Consider the following 17,734-nt stretch of genomic DNA (forward strand, 5'->3'; position numbering starts at 1 on the left):
ACTTAGGTGGTAGTTGGGATAAGCACCTACCACTGATTGAATTCTCCTACAACAATAGCTACCATTCCAGCATAAAGACTGCGCTTTTGAGGCCCTATACGGTAGGAAGTGTAGATCGCCCATTTGTTGGGCAGAAGTTGGAGATGTCCAGTTGTCTGGACCGGATATCGTCTTTGAGACGACAGACAAGATCGTTCAGATCCGTGATCGTTTGAAAGCTGCCAGGGATAGGCAGAAAAGTTATGCGGATCCTAAGCGCAAAGATTTTCACTTTGATGTGGGTGAAAAAGTGTTGCTCAAAGTATCACCTTGGAAAGGTGTGATGAGATTTGGAAAGAAAGGCAAGCTGAGCCCGAGATATATAGGACCTTTCGAGATAATCGAACGTGTCGGGGCAGTCGCTTACAAGTTAAACTTGCCTGAAGAGCTTAGTGCCATTCATAATGTGTTTCACATCTGTAACTTAAAGAAGTGTTTCGCTGACGATTCACTGGTTATACCGCATACAGATATACACATAGACGAAAGTCTAAAGTTTGTTGAAAAACCCTTGTCGATTGAGGATCGACAGGTAAAGAAGCTTCGAAGGAAGCACGTGCCTATTGTTAAGGTCAAGTGGGATGCCCGTAGAGGTCCCGAATACACGTGGGAAGTGGAATCCACGATGAAAGAGAAATATCCCCATTTGTTTGAATAAATCTCGGGGTCGAGATTTCTTTTAAGGGGGTGAGGATGTAACACCTCGAAAAATTTCGTCCAATAATGTCTTGACACGTGTCATAAGGTTCCGTTATGTGAAAACATACTTTAGAGGGACTAAAAGTGACAAACAGTGAAAACTATGGAACGTAAGGGTCCAAAGTGTCAACAATGGATAAATAGACTCTATGATAACCCCACATAATGTTTATAACCTTAAACGGATGGTTCATGGATCATACGACGCGGAAATTGCACAAAAGTGAAGTATTGTAAACTATAGGGGCCAAAAGTGTCAACATGTTTAATTTATACCTCTGAGTGAACTTTTGGCAGACCCGAAGCTTTGTATAGCTAAAATATACTCACTAGAATATGTGGTAAAAATTTCGTGAAGTTTCGTCAACGTATGAGAAAGTTATGGCCAAAACCGTACTTAAGGGACTAAAAGCGTCAACGTCGAATTTCAGGGCTTTTCGGTTGAGCGCAAAGTTATCCGAGGACATTACCATGTTGGTAAAAGTCCTAAGGTTCTTAAAAACCAAGTTTGGGGGTTTACGGGTCGAGAAAAATAGCCGAAACATCGCGTACAAGTTCAGGGGTCAAAGCTGTCAATACACGAAAGTTGTTTGGCTGAAACAGGGGTCAGGCGACCCGCCTGGGAAAGCCCAAGCGGGCCGCGTGGGTTGCCCAGCGACAGAAAACGTATTTGGGGCTGATTTGAGTCCGAATTCGAGTTGGATACAGTTGTTTGCACCTCCTCTTGCACCAATAACCTTTCATGCAAGCCTACTACTACAGTAAACCTCAATTACCTGCTTTAAATCCGAATTTGCATCCATTTCTTGAGCATTTTCATAGTAAGCAAGGAGCTCTCTATCAAGAACCTTCAAGGCAAGACTTCTGGAGCTAAACTGATCATCAAGGCCGACTTCTAGTGTCCACTAAACATCTTTAGGACCATTGTAAGCCTTCAATTCGTTCTTTAATCCGTTTTTATAGTGATTATTGCTAAAAGTCAAACTGGGTGTTCATAACCTTTGACTTTCTGATTAAACGGATTTCTTTCAGTAATTTCTCGTATTGAAACTTGTTATAGATTGGTATTTATGTGGGAAACAAACCCTCTAAAGGTTACTAACTGATTCCCACTACATGCATGCTTAATGTCGAGTCAAACCTATTTCTAAAAAGTCAACAGAAGCGATTTTTGTGAAAAATGATATGATTAATGATATAGATGACATGCAACCTGATTGATCATTAAAAATAACTTGTAATACATATAAGAATGTGTTTTAATCATCATCAACTCGACGATCCATAGTATAGCCACGAATCGGAACCGAAAGTCTTGTAAAACGATTATTTCGTAGACTATCGATTCGGATTCGTACATGCATGTACAAGATCTGTATTGGAAAGTATTTTTGACTATTTATATTTTAGTTAAACTTTCTGGAATTTTCTTTGATTGAGTCTATGCTTAGCCTATTCGAATGCATGTTTCCGGTTTATGCATAAAGTTGACTATTTTGCCCTTTTTGATTTAAAACGGGATTTTTGGAAAAGTGAAAGGATAGAAATCTTTATTTTTATTATATAAACTTGCACCGAAAGTTTCGGATCAGTTGGTGGTCCAGATTGTGAGTTATGGCCATTAGCGTAAAACTATATTATAAATTTACATAAACGGTCCTTTTCGCATAGAACCCGTTTCTGGCCACGTTTTGATGCAAAACTTTTTACCAACAGAAGTAATATAATATTCTGGGAATTTTGATGATTTTTAATTAATTTTTGGCTGAACGGATCCTAGATCGCCTAGTCATTTCGGCTTATGTCGGTTTTGACCGTTTTAGCCATAAAATGGGTTTTACACATTCTTTTGACCCGAAACCTTTTTCTACTGATTTTGTATGATGAATAAATTATTATAAGTATTCTGGAAATATAAAAATCTCAGATTTTATTTGAAAACCCGAAAACGCCCTTGAATCGCATATTTAGCGTTTTAACGCATAGTAAAGCGTTATACTTGTTTTAAACATATAAGACCTATACCTACTGATGTGTTTAGCATATTTTCATATAAAAACAGTAAGTATAATATTTTGAAGTCAGGTTTCCAGTTTTGGCATTTTTAGCCCTTGTAAAATTACTAAAATACCCCTACGGTGCATAGTTTGGTTTTAAATGATATATTTGGTATATGGGTCATACCCTACTGATATAATATGTTATATTAAGTATATTTACTGTATGAACCAGACCCGAAACTCAGATTTCTAATTTTATCCTTTTATTATCTTTTAAATGACCAAAATGCCCTTCTAAGGCATAAATTGGGTTTAAAACTATTCTGGGCAATATAGAATATAACTTACTGATATGATATCATATTTTAAGCATATTAATTCAGGGAACTTGCATTTGAATCTTTTTGCTACCCGTATCGCCCTTTTCGCGTTCGGTTCGGTTTACGTAACTAGTTTGCGTAAATTGACCGAAACGGGTCAAACGATATCATTTTTATTTCAAAATCCAGAATGTATTTAGTATACCCATATTATACAAGTATTCAAACTTGTCGGGTCTAAATCACATTCTATCCGGTCTTTCGCTTAATCGTGCGTAAACCGTATCATTCCTAAAACTAACCGGTCAAAGCTTAGGCTTAAATAAAAGACCCGTTAGGAATCTAATAGGGTAATTATAAACCTTTGTTCCAGATTAGGAAGCCCGGTAAAAGCTACCACCACTTATCGTTTGTGACTTATACTTGCTCAGGTAAATACATTTTGACTTATTTTCCCTATACGGGCTTGGGGTACGGTATTTAAAATACCGCTTGATCGGGCGCACAAGTCCTGCTCCTTATAGGTGTTCAGTCTTGAATAGCTTGTGCGACTTCGTTTAAACAGTTTTGTCTTACTTAAAAGGCTTTGGGGGGTTGTTGACCGTGTCCCGGATATCCTTGGCATTATCTTACGAGATGGCCACGACCAGAGCACGGGGTGTAGGCGTACACCCGTCGTGTATAACTCTTTAATGTGGTGTGTCAATTAAATCTCTAGCCCGGACAGTAGATCCCGGGCCACCAGAGATATAAGTGCATGTAATTCGTTCACAAGTTTATATTATATAATTATCCCAAGTTAATAAAAATATTTATGCCTTGTGCATTTAAAAAAATTTTAAATCATTTTCAAAATGAGTCAGTCGATTTGTATTTACCAGTGTAAACTGACGTATTTTTCCCAAAAGATTAAGTGCAGGTACTATACGGAAATAGGCTGGCTGTTTCCTAGAGAGCGTCCACAATAGTCTCGCAAACTCGGACGACATTTATCTGATTGAACTATTTATTTCTATTTTTATTTGATCCGCCTGTGGATCCATTTCAACTACTGTGATATTTATTATTACACTTTATTTAAAAGTTGAAATGTTTCTATTCTGCTTCCGCTGTGCATTATTATATTGTGTTGTTTGTCTATGACGATGCCAACTACGTCACTGTACCCCACACCGGGCCCACCGGTGACACGTGGAATATCGGGGTGTGACACTTGGCGTACCAGTATCTATTATCTCGGATAGGGATACTAGATACACATCTCATTTCTGGAAGAGTTTCCAACAGTCTCTGGGCACTCAACTGAATTTCAGTACAGCTTACCATCCTCAGACGGATGGGTAGAGTGAGCGTACTATTCAAACGTTGGAAGACATGCTGTGTGCATGTGTAATTGATCTAGGAGGTAGTTGAGTCAGGCATTTACCATTGGTCGAGTTCTCCTACAATAATAGCTACCATACCAGCATACAGGCTGCGCCTTTCGAGGCACTATATGGTAGAAAATGCAGAACGCCCATTTGCTGGGCAGAAGTAGGGGATACTTAATTATTAGGTCCTGACTTAGTCTTCGAGACAACGGACAAGATTGTCCAAATTCGCGACCGCCTGAAAGCTGCTCGAGACAGGCAGAAGAGCTATGCGGATGAGAGGCGAAAACCTCTCAAGTTCGAGGTTGGCGATAAAGTTTTACTCAAAGTATCACCTTGGAAAGGGGTGATGCGATTTGGTAAGAAAGGTAAGTTAAGCCCAAGGTATATAGGACCATTCGAGATCATCGAATGTGTAGGATCAGTGGCTTACAAGTTAAACTTACCTGAAGAGCTCGATGGTATTCATAATGTATTTCACGTCTGCAATCTGAAGAAATGTCTAGCTGATGAGTCACTAGTCATACCACACACAGATGTGTATATAGACGAGAGCTTAAAATTTGTGGAAAAACCTGTGTCGATTGAGGATCGACAGGTAAAGAAGCTTCGGAGAAAGCTTGTGCCTATTGTCAAGGTGAAGTGGGACGCCCGCAGAGGTCCCGAATACACGTGGGAGCTAGAATCCACAATTAAAGAGAAATACCCTCATCTGTTTCCTTAAATCTCGAGGACGAGATTTCTTTAAGGGGGTGAGGATGTAACACCTTGAAAATTTGTGTCCAATAATGTATAAACACGTGTCATAAGCTCTGAATGTGAGAAAGAATACTTTGGAGGGACTAAAGTTGACAAACGGGGAAACTATGTGAATATAAGGGTCCAAAGTGTCAACAATGGATAAATATATTCTAAAATAGCCCTACATAATGTTTATACCTCCCAACGAATGAATCATGGATCATACGAAGCTAAACATGAAAGAAAGTAAGGAATTACAAACTACAGGGGCTAAAAGTGTCAACATGTGCAAAGTATACCTCTGAGTGACCTTTTGGCAGACCCGAAGCTTTGTAATGATAAAATATACTCACTAGAATATGTGGTTAAAATTTCATAAAGTTTCGTTATCGTATGAGAAAGTTATGATCAAATTCGTGTTCGAGGGGTTAAAAGCGTCAACATTGAATTCTATGGCCTTATGAGTGGTTACAAGGTTGGTCAAGGACTTAACCAAGTTAGTAAAAGTCCCAAGGCCCTTAAAAATAAGGTTAAGAGGTCAAAAGTGCAAAAACAAAGCTTAAAACCACGTTACAAAGGACCAGGGACCAAAAATGCAAACTTTGAAACTTGTTTGGTAGGTTTTGCCGGTCCAGGCGGCCCGCATTAGGATCCCCTGTAAACTCAAGCGGGCCGCATCAGGGTGCCATTAATAGAAAAACGTGGACAGGTGCCTGTTAAAGCAGTTAACCGACTTAGAATGCTTGTTTTATATACCAGGGGCCGCCCCAATGGTATTTCATGCATAGGGGGCACCTATAATGATCTTGAATCATCCATAGACCATGTTGGCATCATCTTGTAAGATCAAAGAGTGTATATAAAGGGCTTCCAAGTTGTGAACAAAATGTTCACTCATTTGCAAAGTTCACAAGAACACTTCTGGAGCTCTCTGGACAGCAAGCACTCATCCTTAGCATCCCTAATCCTAATTAGGACTCTTGTAAGTGTCCTTAACCCTTCCAAATTCGTTTTAGCTTAGTTAATTAGCTAAAAGTCAAACCGTCGTAATTAAGGTTTGACTTCGTGATTAATTAAAATGTGCTCTGTCAAATCACGAATTAAAAGTACCTTTAAGTAGGTAATTATGTGGGTAACAAACCCTTAAAATGGTATTTCCAGATTCCCACTCTAACTATGCTAATTGTCGAGTCAAAGCTTATTAGAAAAAGTCAACAGAAAGGTTATTTGCAAATTAATGCATAATTAGCAATGTAGGGTACATGCAACCTGTTTAATCATTAAAATAACTTGGTAATTAATGTAAGAACATGTTCCAACATGTTCAACTCGACAATTTTCAGTTTAGGCTTGGTTTGGAACCGAAAGTCGCAAAGTTTGACTATTGCTTTGACTATCGGTCCTGACCCGTTTAAGCCAAGTTTAGGATTGCCTTAGAGCTTCTTTTGGACCTATTTGCATATTAGTATAACTCTCTGAGATTATACTACTTGGTTCATTAGATATCCTATTCACATGCATGTTTCCGTTAATCGCTTATATGTTGACCATTATGCCCATTTGACCTTAAAACGTGATTTTTGAAAATGTAAAAGGGTAGGCACCTTAGCTACTGATTTATAAACTTGCACCCAAAATTTGAAGTCAGTTTGAGGTCTAGAATAAGAGTTATGCTCAATAGCGTAATTAAGAGCTTCTTTACTAATTAAATGGCGTAAATTACGTATAGCCTATCCAAACCCAAATTTTTATACCAAACTTTTTACCCACTGTTATAAAATAATATTTTGGGATTTTTGGAGATTTTTGGAGATTTTTATTTATTTTTAGGCTGAGCATAACTTAGGGTTCGAAGATTAATTCGGTTTATGCCGGTTTTGCCCTTTTTAGCCATAAATTGAGTTTTACAAATCCTTTTGACCTCAAACCAATTTCTACTGATTTGTTATGATAAATAAATTATTTTGAGCCTTCTGGAATATTAAAAATATCAGCTTTTTACAGAAAACCCGGAATTGGCTCCAAATCGCCTTTTTAAGCATTTTTAACGCATAAGTATGCACTAGAACCTTATTAAGCTTAAAGGATTGAACCTACTGATTTAATCAGTGAATTTTTATATTTTAAACAGTAGGCAAATGTTTTGAACTCGGAATTCCAGATTTGACCTTTTAGGCGCATGTGAAATTACCAAAATGCCCCTACGGTGCATAGTAAGGTTAAAGATAATAAATTTCACATATATTTGATACCCTACTGTTATAACTTAGTAAACTAAGTATATTTACTAATTTAATCAGACCTGTAACTCAGGTTATTGTTTTAACCCTTTTGCACCTTATAAAATGACCAAAACGCCCTTATGAGGTATAGTTTTGGTTTAAAACCATTTGGGGCATAATGGAAGGTATCATTCTGATATCACAACATATTTTAAGCATATTGACTTCAGAAACTTGTATTTGACTCTTATGGTTACTCGTTACGCACTATACGCGTTTGGATCGGCTTTTGTGACTAGTTTGGCCATTTTAGCCGAAACGGGTCAAACCATATCTTTTCGGTCTCAAAATCTAGAATGTGATTATGTTACCCATATTAAACAAGTATACAAGCTTGATGGGACAAAACCACATTCTAAAACGGTCTTCGCCTTATTGTGCGTTTAAAACCGTAATCTTCCTTTAAAACTAACCGGTCTAAGCTTAAGACCCGTTAGGATTCTAATAGGTTATTAAAACCTTAATTTCCAGATCTAGGAGCCCAGTAAAAGCTACGTGCACTCGCTGTTTTTGATTTATACTTTGCTCAGGTAAATACGTTTAACTTATTTTCCCTATATGGGCTTGGGGTACGGTATATAAAATACCGCTTGGTCGGGGAATTGACCTTAACCAGTTGATGGCTAAGTGTTGTCAAATTAACCCGTTTAAAAATGCTGTTTTGTTTGTTTAACGCCTTTGGGGGTTTAAATGACCATGTCTCGGATATCCTTGGCATCATTCAAAGAATAGCCACGACCTTAGCACCCGGGTGTAGGCGTACACCCGTTGTGCATTTCATTATTGTATAATCGTCGGCCGAGAGAAGTCTTGCGACGAAATTATATTAAGTGGTGTGTCTATTGAACTTTAACCCGGCAAGACACGGGCCACTGAACGCATAACGAACATGTAATTCTTTTACAAGATTATTAAGCAAATAATTATCCCAAGTTATAAAAAGTTTTATGCCACGAGCATTTAAATCAATTTTAAACATTTTCAAAATGAGTCAATTAAATTGTATTTACCAGTGTAAACTGACGTGTTTTCCAAAAAGGCTAAGTGCAGGTACTACGCGTAATAGGCTGGTCACTCCTTAAGCATCCATAGAAGTCTCGCAAGCTTAGGATGCATGAAGTGTGTTGAAATGAAGTTTCCTTTTTGTTTGAATCTGCCTGTGGATCTATTTCGACATTTTGTGATACTTGAATATTACAATAATTTATGTTGAAATAAATCTTTCTTTTGCTTCCGCTGTGCATTTGATTATTGTATGTTTGACTATGACGATATCAACTATGTCACGGAACCCCCACCGGGCCCACCGGTGACACGTGGAAATTAGGGGTGTGACAGTTAGTTTATACACATGTGTACAAACTTTTATACATCAGTGTATTATATTCCGAAATAGTTTCATATGTGTATATGAACAACATATAGTATATTATGCATGCACACGAGTAGATTCATATAAAAATTATGAAATTAATAAAAACGAAACAAGTCAAATGTATGCAAAAATAAATAACTTCATCACATATTAAAAAAAAGGTAATGCCCAAAAATAGTAACAATTTTAATCTCAGAGAAATTTTTCAATATTTATTGAAAATTATAAAAAGTTAAAAACAATATATTATGATATCTATATATACGAATTATAAAAGAAAAACAATATTCAAGTTAAAATTAAAACAAAATCTATGGATAAATAAATGAGTGCTACGAATATTTGGAAATTAAATAATTTGTAAACATAATATTTCCACAAAAAAACATTTGAAAAAATAATAGTTTTGTATTTATCATCTTCTTGAGTGATAACAATACCTGCAATATTCATTAATCAACTTCAAGCATATGAGCTAAAGATGTAAAATGATAATTTCGTAATTCATGATGGTCTACCAAAATTTAAAGGCCTTTAATCTCTCATAATTAAAATAATGGAGAAATAATTAAAAATGAGAGAGAGAGAGAGAGAGAAAGAGAAAGAGAGAGAGGGAGAGAGTTAAGAGATGAGAAAATTAAGGGATTTTAATTAAACATACTTGGCTAATATCAATCTTACCCTTTTAATCTACAAACTGATCACTCTCAAGAAGTTGTTCACTTTTGAACCTAATCCTATATATATATATATATATATATATATATAGGACAAAGATCCGTTAGGAACCACCTTTTATTGCGAGAACCAATGTGAACACAACCAAAAATGCCTAAAAATAGCTAAAAAACACACAACAATTTTTTTAAAATTTTTTATAAGAAAATCGCTACTTTTAGTAGCAAAAAAAAATTGTTTTTTTTTTAAAAAAAATTTTTGGCTACTAAAAGTAGCGATTTTAACATAAAAAATATTAAAAAAAAATTAGATTTTTTTTTAGATTTTTTAGGGTTTTTGGGGGTTTAGTTTTTAGCATTTTAGCTTGGGAGGGGGGGGGATGGGGTGGGGCGGTTAGGTTTTTTGGGGGTTTTAGTTTTTAGCATTTAGCTTGGGGGGGGGGGGTTATTATTTTTTTTTTTTGGGGGGGGGGGGGAGGGGGTGGTTTGGGGGGGGGGGGGTGGGGGTTAGGTTTTTTTAGGGGTTTTTTTAGCTATTTTAGGTTGTGTTCACATTGGTTCTCGTAATAAAGGTGGTTCTCGCATGAACCTTACCCTATAAATATATATATATATATATATATATATATATATATATATATATATATATATAGAGTAAGGTTAACATACAAAAAGCCTTATCATAAATCACGTAGGAGACAATGGTAACCGTTGGATCAGGTGTATAATCACGCATGGGACCACATAATCACACATGGGACCACATAATCACGCATGGGACCACATAATCACGCATGGGACTATAATCACGCACGTTCTATGATAATAACGCACGTTACATTTTTTTGTCATGTATGTTAATGTAGGTTAAGCCTTGAAGTACATTATACTTTCTCTCTCTCTCTATATATATATATATAACAAGGTTCCTATATAGAGGTGAAATTATGTATGAGAGATAGGAAGCTACAAGGATATGACACTTGTATTTCAAGATAATGGCATAATCGTGAAATACATAACAACATAGCAGGAGTACGTAATGCACGTGGTGGTAAGTAATCGGGTAGTGCTACATAGTTACGTAATGGTACATAATCACGCAGTGTATACAAAATCAAGTATCTTTATAATTGTTCTGAATAATAAGGCATAATACAGAATCACGTATTAGGTATGCAGAAATTGTAACAACCCAAGAATATGGTATGATTGAAGGTATGAATATGGGAATTGGGCTTGTAAATTTTATGATTTTAATAGATTAACGGGTCAAGGCCTAAGAAAAATGATGGATAGAAAGCCCATGTTTATAAGGTATAAGAAGGTTTGAAAAACCCTAATCATCTATTTTCAACACCATCACACCTTAAACTAGAGAAAGAAAGTGGGATTTTATAAAGAGAAAGTGAAGAAATGTTGAAACAAGGCCAAGAATTGAAGGTGCAAGGATTGGAATCCATTTCAAATCGATCTGAAGATTATCACAACAATGTTTTTGTTAAGATCTAGTTAAGAATCGGCTTCTAAATCTCAGTTCTGATGTATTTAGGCTATTATGGGGAAAATGAGTTTTTAACCCAAAGTCGGATTTTACTTGTTTATGGGACTAAAAACCTTGGATCTTGCCTCATAGAAGCTAAAAAATGGTTTGGATGTAAAAAGTTACAATTTTGGGCTGAAACGGACCTTAAATGTCCGAGTCTTCAACCGGAAACACTAGAATCTTCAACTGGTAACACTCCCACTGTTGAGGCAACACTCATCGGTTGAAGATGGTGAATAGGCACTGATTACAAGGATGGCCAATGATGGAATGTCGTGACACATGACCTAGCGACAATATGAAAGACCTAACATAAGTTAGGCGACAATGTCGTTTGACACTGTTCAATGTTAGTGTTAGAAATTGACGAGTTTCGCATGTTAACTTTCATGTAGATCACGTGACGTTTGTCCTAAACATTCTAACACGAAGTTGTTAACAACGATCAAGTGAGTTTCTAGTCCCTTTCTTACTCTACTATTTTGGGGGAGTGTGCATAATCACGATGTTTTCTTAAAGTAAAGCAATGATGTTTTCCTTAAACATGATAGACTATGAAATTTAAAGCCAAGTAAACAATTTTTATATGTTAAAATGTTACAATAACAAGATGTAAAGTGATATACTTTGCATGTTGCACAGTATAGGCGCTTACCTCCGAGGACGTATGATAGGCGGTTACCTCCGGGGCCGTATGACAGACAGTTACCTCCGGAGCCATATATCAGTGGCAGTGCATTTGTTGCTTGCTAGTGGTTGTACAACTACAAGTAGTAGTATTGCATACATGTTTAACTTCACAGTAATATGCTATAATTGATGTGATACATGATGACTTTATGTATGATAAAGTTATGAGATGTACTTTAACTGCTTAAGATGCTTACAACATCTTAAAGTATATACTTAGTTACCTGGTTTAAACTAGAACTCACTCACCTTAGCTAACTTTTAGTAAGCACATCAGGTAACTAGAAGAGCGAAGGCTGGTGTGCTACAGAGATTCCCTGGCAGTTGGCATCATGTTCTAGTAAATGATGTATTAAAACAACGTTTAATTTGTTTAAATTGTAAACACTCAAATATTTCCGTCGTATTTCAATGAAGAGTTTTTATTTGAATTATATGCCGAAGAGTAAATCCAATATATGAGGCCCCCGGGTTTGGGGCATTTCAAATATCATGTAACATTATAGTTGTTCTAAATATAAGACATATTACGTAATTACCAGGGTTGTGCAACGGTTAAGAGCCGAATCAAACCGGGAACCTTTTTTATTAAAACATGAGAACCGAAACCTATAATAATCCACATATTCGCTTCGGAACCATGTGAAACATCTCATGTAAACAGTTCTGGGCCAGAACTGGTTTTTAGTGAAATCCTAAAATTAATGATTAAACAAAAAACAATATTAGTTTTGTTTAGTACAACAAGATTGTTTACGAAGCCTATAACTGAACCATTGCTAACAACCTTTTAAAATCAAGATATGTTCTTTTATTACATTAACAAATCAAGATATGTTGATAACCTTAACAAGGTACATTATGTTTAAACATACAGGTAACTAAACAATCATCATCATCATGTTGATAATCTTTTAAAAATTAAGATATGTTCGTTTATTACATTAACAAATCAAGATATGTTGATAACCTTTACAAGGTACATTATGTTTAACCACACAGTTTTTGAATGTGACCAATACAAATAGAAGAGAGAGTAAAGACTTGCCTTCTAGATCAAACTAAACCATCATCATGCTGATAACCTTTTGAAAATCAAGATATGTTCTTTTATTACTTTAATAAATCAAGATATGTTGATAGCCTTTACAAGGTACATTATGTTTAACCATATAATTTTATTTAAACGTGACCAATACAAACTAAAGAGAGTAAAGACTTGCCTTCTAGATCAAAGTCTGACAACATACATTTAGAATCATAAAAATGCATCAATCCATCTACATAAAATTTTCAAGAAGAATAGAAAAACATAAGTCATATGAAATTGAAAAGCCTATTATATAAATAGGTTTTTTTTTTTAAATATTTTCAATATCACATATTTAATGTTATGTAATCATGTATTGGTACGTAATCACTATGTATCATGTTAAACTATTATTTTTAAATTAAAAAAACCTATAGCAATACCCTACTGAAATTAAAAAGAATAAAATGTTTGTTTTTACGGTGTATTTTTTTAATGTATAAAAAAGTTATGATCGTTAAAGATCATGGAGGAAGTTGATTTAATAGTAAACAACAATGGCTATTCCTTTTTTTTTTTTTTTGTCATTTCTTACCTTTGGAGCGCTTGTTTTCGTTAGGTAATTGTAAGATTCTTGGAACATTTAATATCAACTATTGGATTGCAAGATCAATACTTAACAATCCTTCTTATCTTTTGTATATGATCCAACCCCCTCCCCCTCTCACTCTATTCATATATATATATATATATATATATATATATATATATATATATATATATATATATATAGGGGGAGGTTCATTTGAGAAGAAAATTAAATTAAGAAGAAAAAGAACAAAGAGTAAAATTGTAAAACACTAAATAGTTTTTCTCTAATTTCATTTATTGTTATCTTTGACTAATTAGTTAGTCATAAAGACTATCATCCTCCACACTAAATTTTTTGTCTACACACATCAAAATATATCCTACACGTTTTGAAATTTATCCTACACACCTCGTAATTCATCCTACACACCTCGTAATTCATCCCACACTTTAAATTAATTTTTTTCTTCTTTGAAAAAATATTTTTTTTTAAAATAAGTTACAAATTTCATGTAGTTAGCTATTAAAAAGGAAGAGTACCAATTAATAATCTATCTAAGTTTACCAATATACCCTTATAGTAATATTAAATACAAAAATTAAATGAAGTAAAATGAAAGATTCTTATTGGTTGGAATTTCTTCTTTTTTATTTAAAAAAAAAATTCTTCTCATTTGAACTCTCCACTATATATATAGGGTAATGCTCCATAGAAAACCTTAGATTTTGAGAAAACTTTGCAAACCCTATTGTGTGGTCTAGATTGCTCCACATCAACATATGATTTTAGAGCTTTGGAGGGTAGGATTGTCTTTTTACACATGTTGTATCATTTCATACACACACCCCAATACATGACTGTAAGTCATTTCATTCACCATCATCAGTTTTGCACTTCACCCCACCCTCTTACCAACTCCTTCATCTTTCTCTCTCTAAAAAACATCAAGAACACTTTTTTTTTTCAATTTTATCAGATTTGAACAAACCGTTTCTCAAAGACCTAGATGTAGATCTTATACTCATTCCTTTCTATTGAAGCTACCAAATCTGAGGATCGAAGCAATTATCGAAGCTCTTCAAAAAAAGAAAGTAAGGTGTTGCTCTCATCACATCGTTAATTCTGTTTTTAGAGAGAGAAAACTGATGTTTTGGAGAGAGAAACAACAATATTCATCTTGTTCATCTGGACACCAAGAACACACGCACAAATGTGTGTGAGAGAAACACGTTTAAAGATCTTACTTTTGTTATTTATGTAATTTGTTTAGATTTATACTTTTTATGATATTTGATAGATTTAAATTCAGAGCTTCGTTTGTTTATTTCAAAATTTTAAATCAAGACCAAGAAGAAATTTTTGTGTGCCCAATTTCTTTCTTCAAAAATCCGGTCTTCTTAGTTGTTTCAGATCTATATGTGTTTCAAACATATGGGTTTGAAGCATATTTGATGTTAGATTCATTACTTTTGAGTTTTTTTATGAGTTTTTTGATTTTCGGTGATGCTATTTTCAATAAAATGTTTGTCTTTTTTTTTCATCCTTACCAGGTGGTGATTCTACTAGATGGCATATCCTGTTACTACAACCCGTAGCTACACATGTTACATTTTTTTACAGCTACATATGTAACGACCCTTTGTTATATATGTTAATGACCAACTTGTTGGAATAGGTTAATGGAGTTTATGCAAGAGATGAGTCAGCAAAGGTAGCATATAAACAGCAAAGACAGACCGTCAATGGAAGCTCCACCGCTTCTTAGTGATCTGTGCTTTCGTTTACTAGTAATATGTAATGTGAGACTCTTATTATTTTGTCTAGGACGTGTTGTTAAAAATGTTCTGGCCTTCCGAACTTCTGCCCTGAATTCGACCTCAGCATATTTGTGTTGCTTTTGGGCTCTATGCATCCATTTTTGTGTAACTTGCTTGTAGGCAATGTAGCTTTTTACAAGTTCACCAGTACATTAATCTCTAACAGATGTTATGTGTAACTTGCTGAAAGTCTTAACACACGTTATAATAGAGCCTTGACACACGTTATATCAGTTATACCGTTATGGGTATAGTAAACGGCCCACCATTTTTCTTAGTGCTATGTATTTTCGTTTACTAGTAATATGTAATGTGAGAGTCTTATTGTTTTGTCTAGTACATGATGTTAAAACGGTATGGACTTAACACATTCTGGAAGTCTTAACACACGTTATAAAGGAGGCTTAACACACGTTATATCAGGTATACTATGTTGTTATTAAGTTACTATTGGAGTTTATGCATCCATTCTGGAAGTCTTAACATGTAACACCTCGAATTTTTGTGTCCAATAATGTGTTAACACGTGTCATTTGTTTACACGTGGCATTGATAATAAATAAAGGACCAATTTTGACAAACCTTGAAAGTATATAAATTCGAGGGTTATAAATGTCAACAAGGGTAAATATACTGTATAGTAACCCTAAATAAATGCTTGTACCTTCAAACGAATAAATCATAAATCATACGGGAGCGAAACGCGGAAGAAAGTGAGAGATTACGAACTACAGGGGTTAACTGTGTCAACATGTTTAATTATACCTCTGAGTGATCCTTTAACGTTCCCAAGACTTCGTAACAGTATTATACGCTCACTAGAATATACTGTATAAATTCCGCGAAGTTCCGTTTTAAAACGAAAGAGTTATACTCAAATTCGTATGAGAAGGGTTAAAAGCGTCAATAATGAAAGTTAAGGCTTTCTGAACAATTAATAAAATAAACAAGGGACTTAATAGCGCGGGTAAATAACACAAGGCCCCTATCGGTAAATAACCGAGGGCCAAACCGCAAAGTTACCCCTTCAAACCCGAAAGGTCAGGTAAATCATTGCGAAAGATTTCGTTATTAATTACCAAGATTTCGCAATCATGACAAAAGATTTAAAATTTCTGAAATCTTAACCCCACGCGACCCGCATTACATATTGGGTTAAGTTGAGGCGGGCCGCGAGCCTCCTCAATTACGCGTCTGATCTTTAAATCCCAGGCGGCCCGCATTGTAAACGCATGGAACTTCCATGCGGGCCGCATTAGACGCCCAGATGCAGAAAGTTGTTGTTTTCTTGACTTTTGAGCATTGTGAACGATCAATCTCCAATAAATGAGGCATGGGCGCCCCCTACTCGACCCATTGCCCTCTGGGACACCTACCCATCATCCCTGGACTGTTGTGGGTGGTTGTAATGATCATTGATGCTTGGCATTGGCTATAAATAGCCACATTTTTGCACATAACATTCACACAACTTAAACATACACCTCTGATCATTCTAAGGAGCTCTCAAGTCTTTTTCTCTGCTCTATAAGCAAGAACACAACTTCTGTAAGTGATCTAACCCTTTGTGGTTTCACATTTCCTTAGTAAATGGCTAAGAACCAAACCGTCGTAACTACGGTTTGACTTTACAATAAATCAGTGATGGTTCAGTCTTATGACGAATCAAAAGTGGTTATGAGTTGGTATTTATGTGGGTAATAAACCTCTAAAAAGGTTCCCCCTGATCACCACTCTAACTATGTCAAATATCGAGTCAAACGTGCGGTTAAAAAGTCAACAGAAAGCTATTTTAGCGATTTATGCATAATCTGTAAAGTATATGTTATGGAACCTGTTTTGACAATCATAAAACATGATAATAAGTATATAAACTTGTTTGCGCTCGTTTGAATCGATCATTTGCTATATTGAACCGGTTCGGAGCCGAAAGTCGCAAAAGTTTGACTTTTGTTTTGACTTCAGTTCTGACCCGTTTTAGCGAGGTATAAATATACCTTAGGACTCTCTTAGGACCAGGTCACATGTTGGTATAAACCTCTGTGGTCGGTTCATGAGTTATCCGAGTCTTTTGCGCAATTCCGTCATTCGCCTAAAAGTTGACCGTAACGGCCTTTCAAAATTAAAACGAGTATCTCGGACACGTGAACGGACCAAAACCTTGCTTATTAAATTATAAGCATGTCCTTAAAGTTTCACGTCAATCCGAGGTCTAGAATGAGAGTTATGCTAATTAGCGCAATTTAAATAAACTTTTGTAATAAACGGCGCAATTAGCATAACACCTATCTAAACCAAGATTTCGTCACCAAAACTTTTACCCACTGTATTAAAATAATATTTTGGGAATTTTAAAGATTTTTAATAATTTTTACCTTGCTCATAACCTGCGGTTATGGCTACGGTTCGGTTAATACCGAATATGCCCTTTTCGGCCAAAACATGAGTTCTACAAGGTCTTTTGACCCGATTCCAGTTGCTACTGGTTTTAAATAATAAATAAAGTATTTTAAGCTTTATAAGCTGCTCGGGAAACTCAGATTTCCTGTAGAACTC

The 17,734-nt window shown here is 35.4% G+C and overlaps 1 long non-coding RNA gene across 3 annotated transcripts; it reads left to right on the plus strand.

The window, feature by feature from the left end:
* Positions 1 to 14,113: 14,113 nt before the first annotated feature.
* On the plus strand, positions 14,114 to 15,514 carry LOC110874826. Of its 3 annotated transcripts, none has more exons than XR_002556250.2 (2): positions 14,114 to 14,457; positions 14,912 to 15,514. It is a non-coding gene; the product is annotated as an uncharacterized LOC110874826 (long non-coding RNA). The 3 variants fall into 3 exon arrangements; XR_002556249.2 differs by having other exon boundaries at positions 14,123 to 14,452; XR_002556251.1 differs by lacking the exon at positions 14,114 to 14,457 and adding an exon at positions 14,464 to 14,573.
* The last annotated feature ends 2,220 nt before the right edge of the window (positions 15,515 to 17,734 follow it).

Source organism: Helianthus annuus, chromosome 9, assembly GCF_002127325.2.
Source record: "Helianthus annuus cultivar XRQ/B chromosome 9, HanXRQr2.0-SUNRISE, whole genome shotgun sequence".
Classification (NCBI taxonomy): Eukaryota; Viridiplantae; Streptophyta; class Magnoliopsida; order Asterales; family Asteraceae; genus Helianthus; species Helianthus annuus.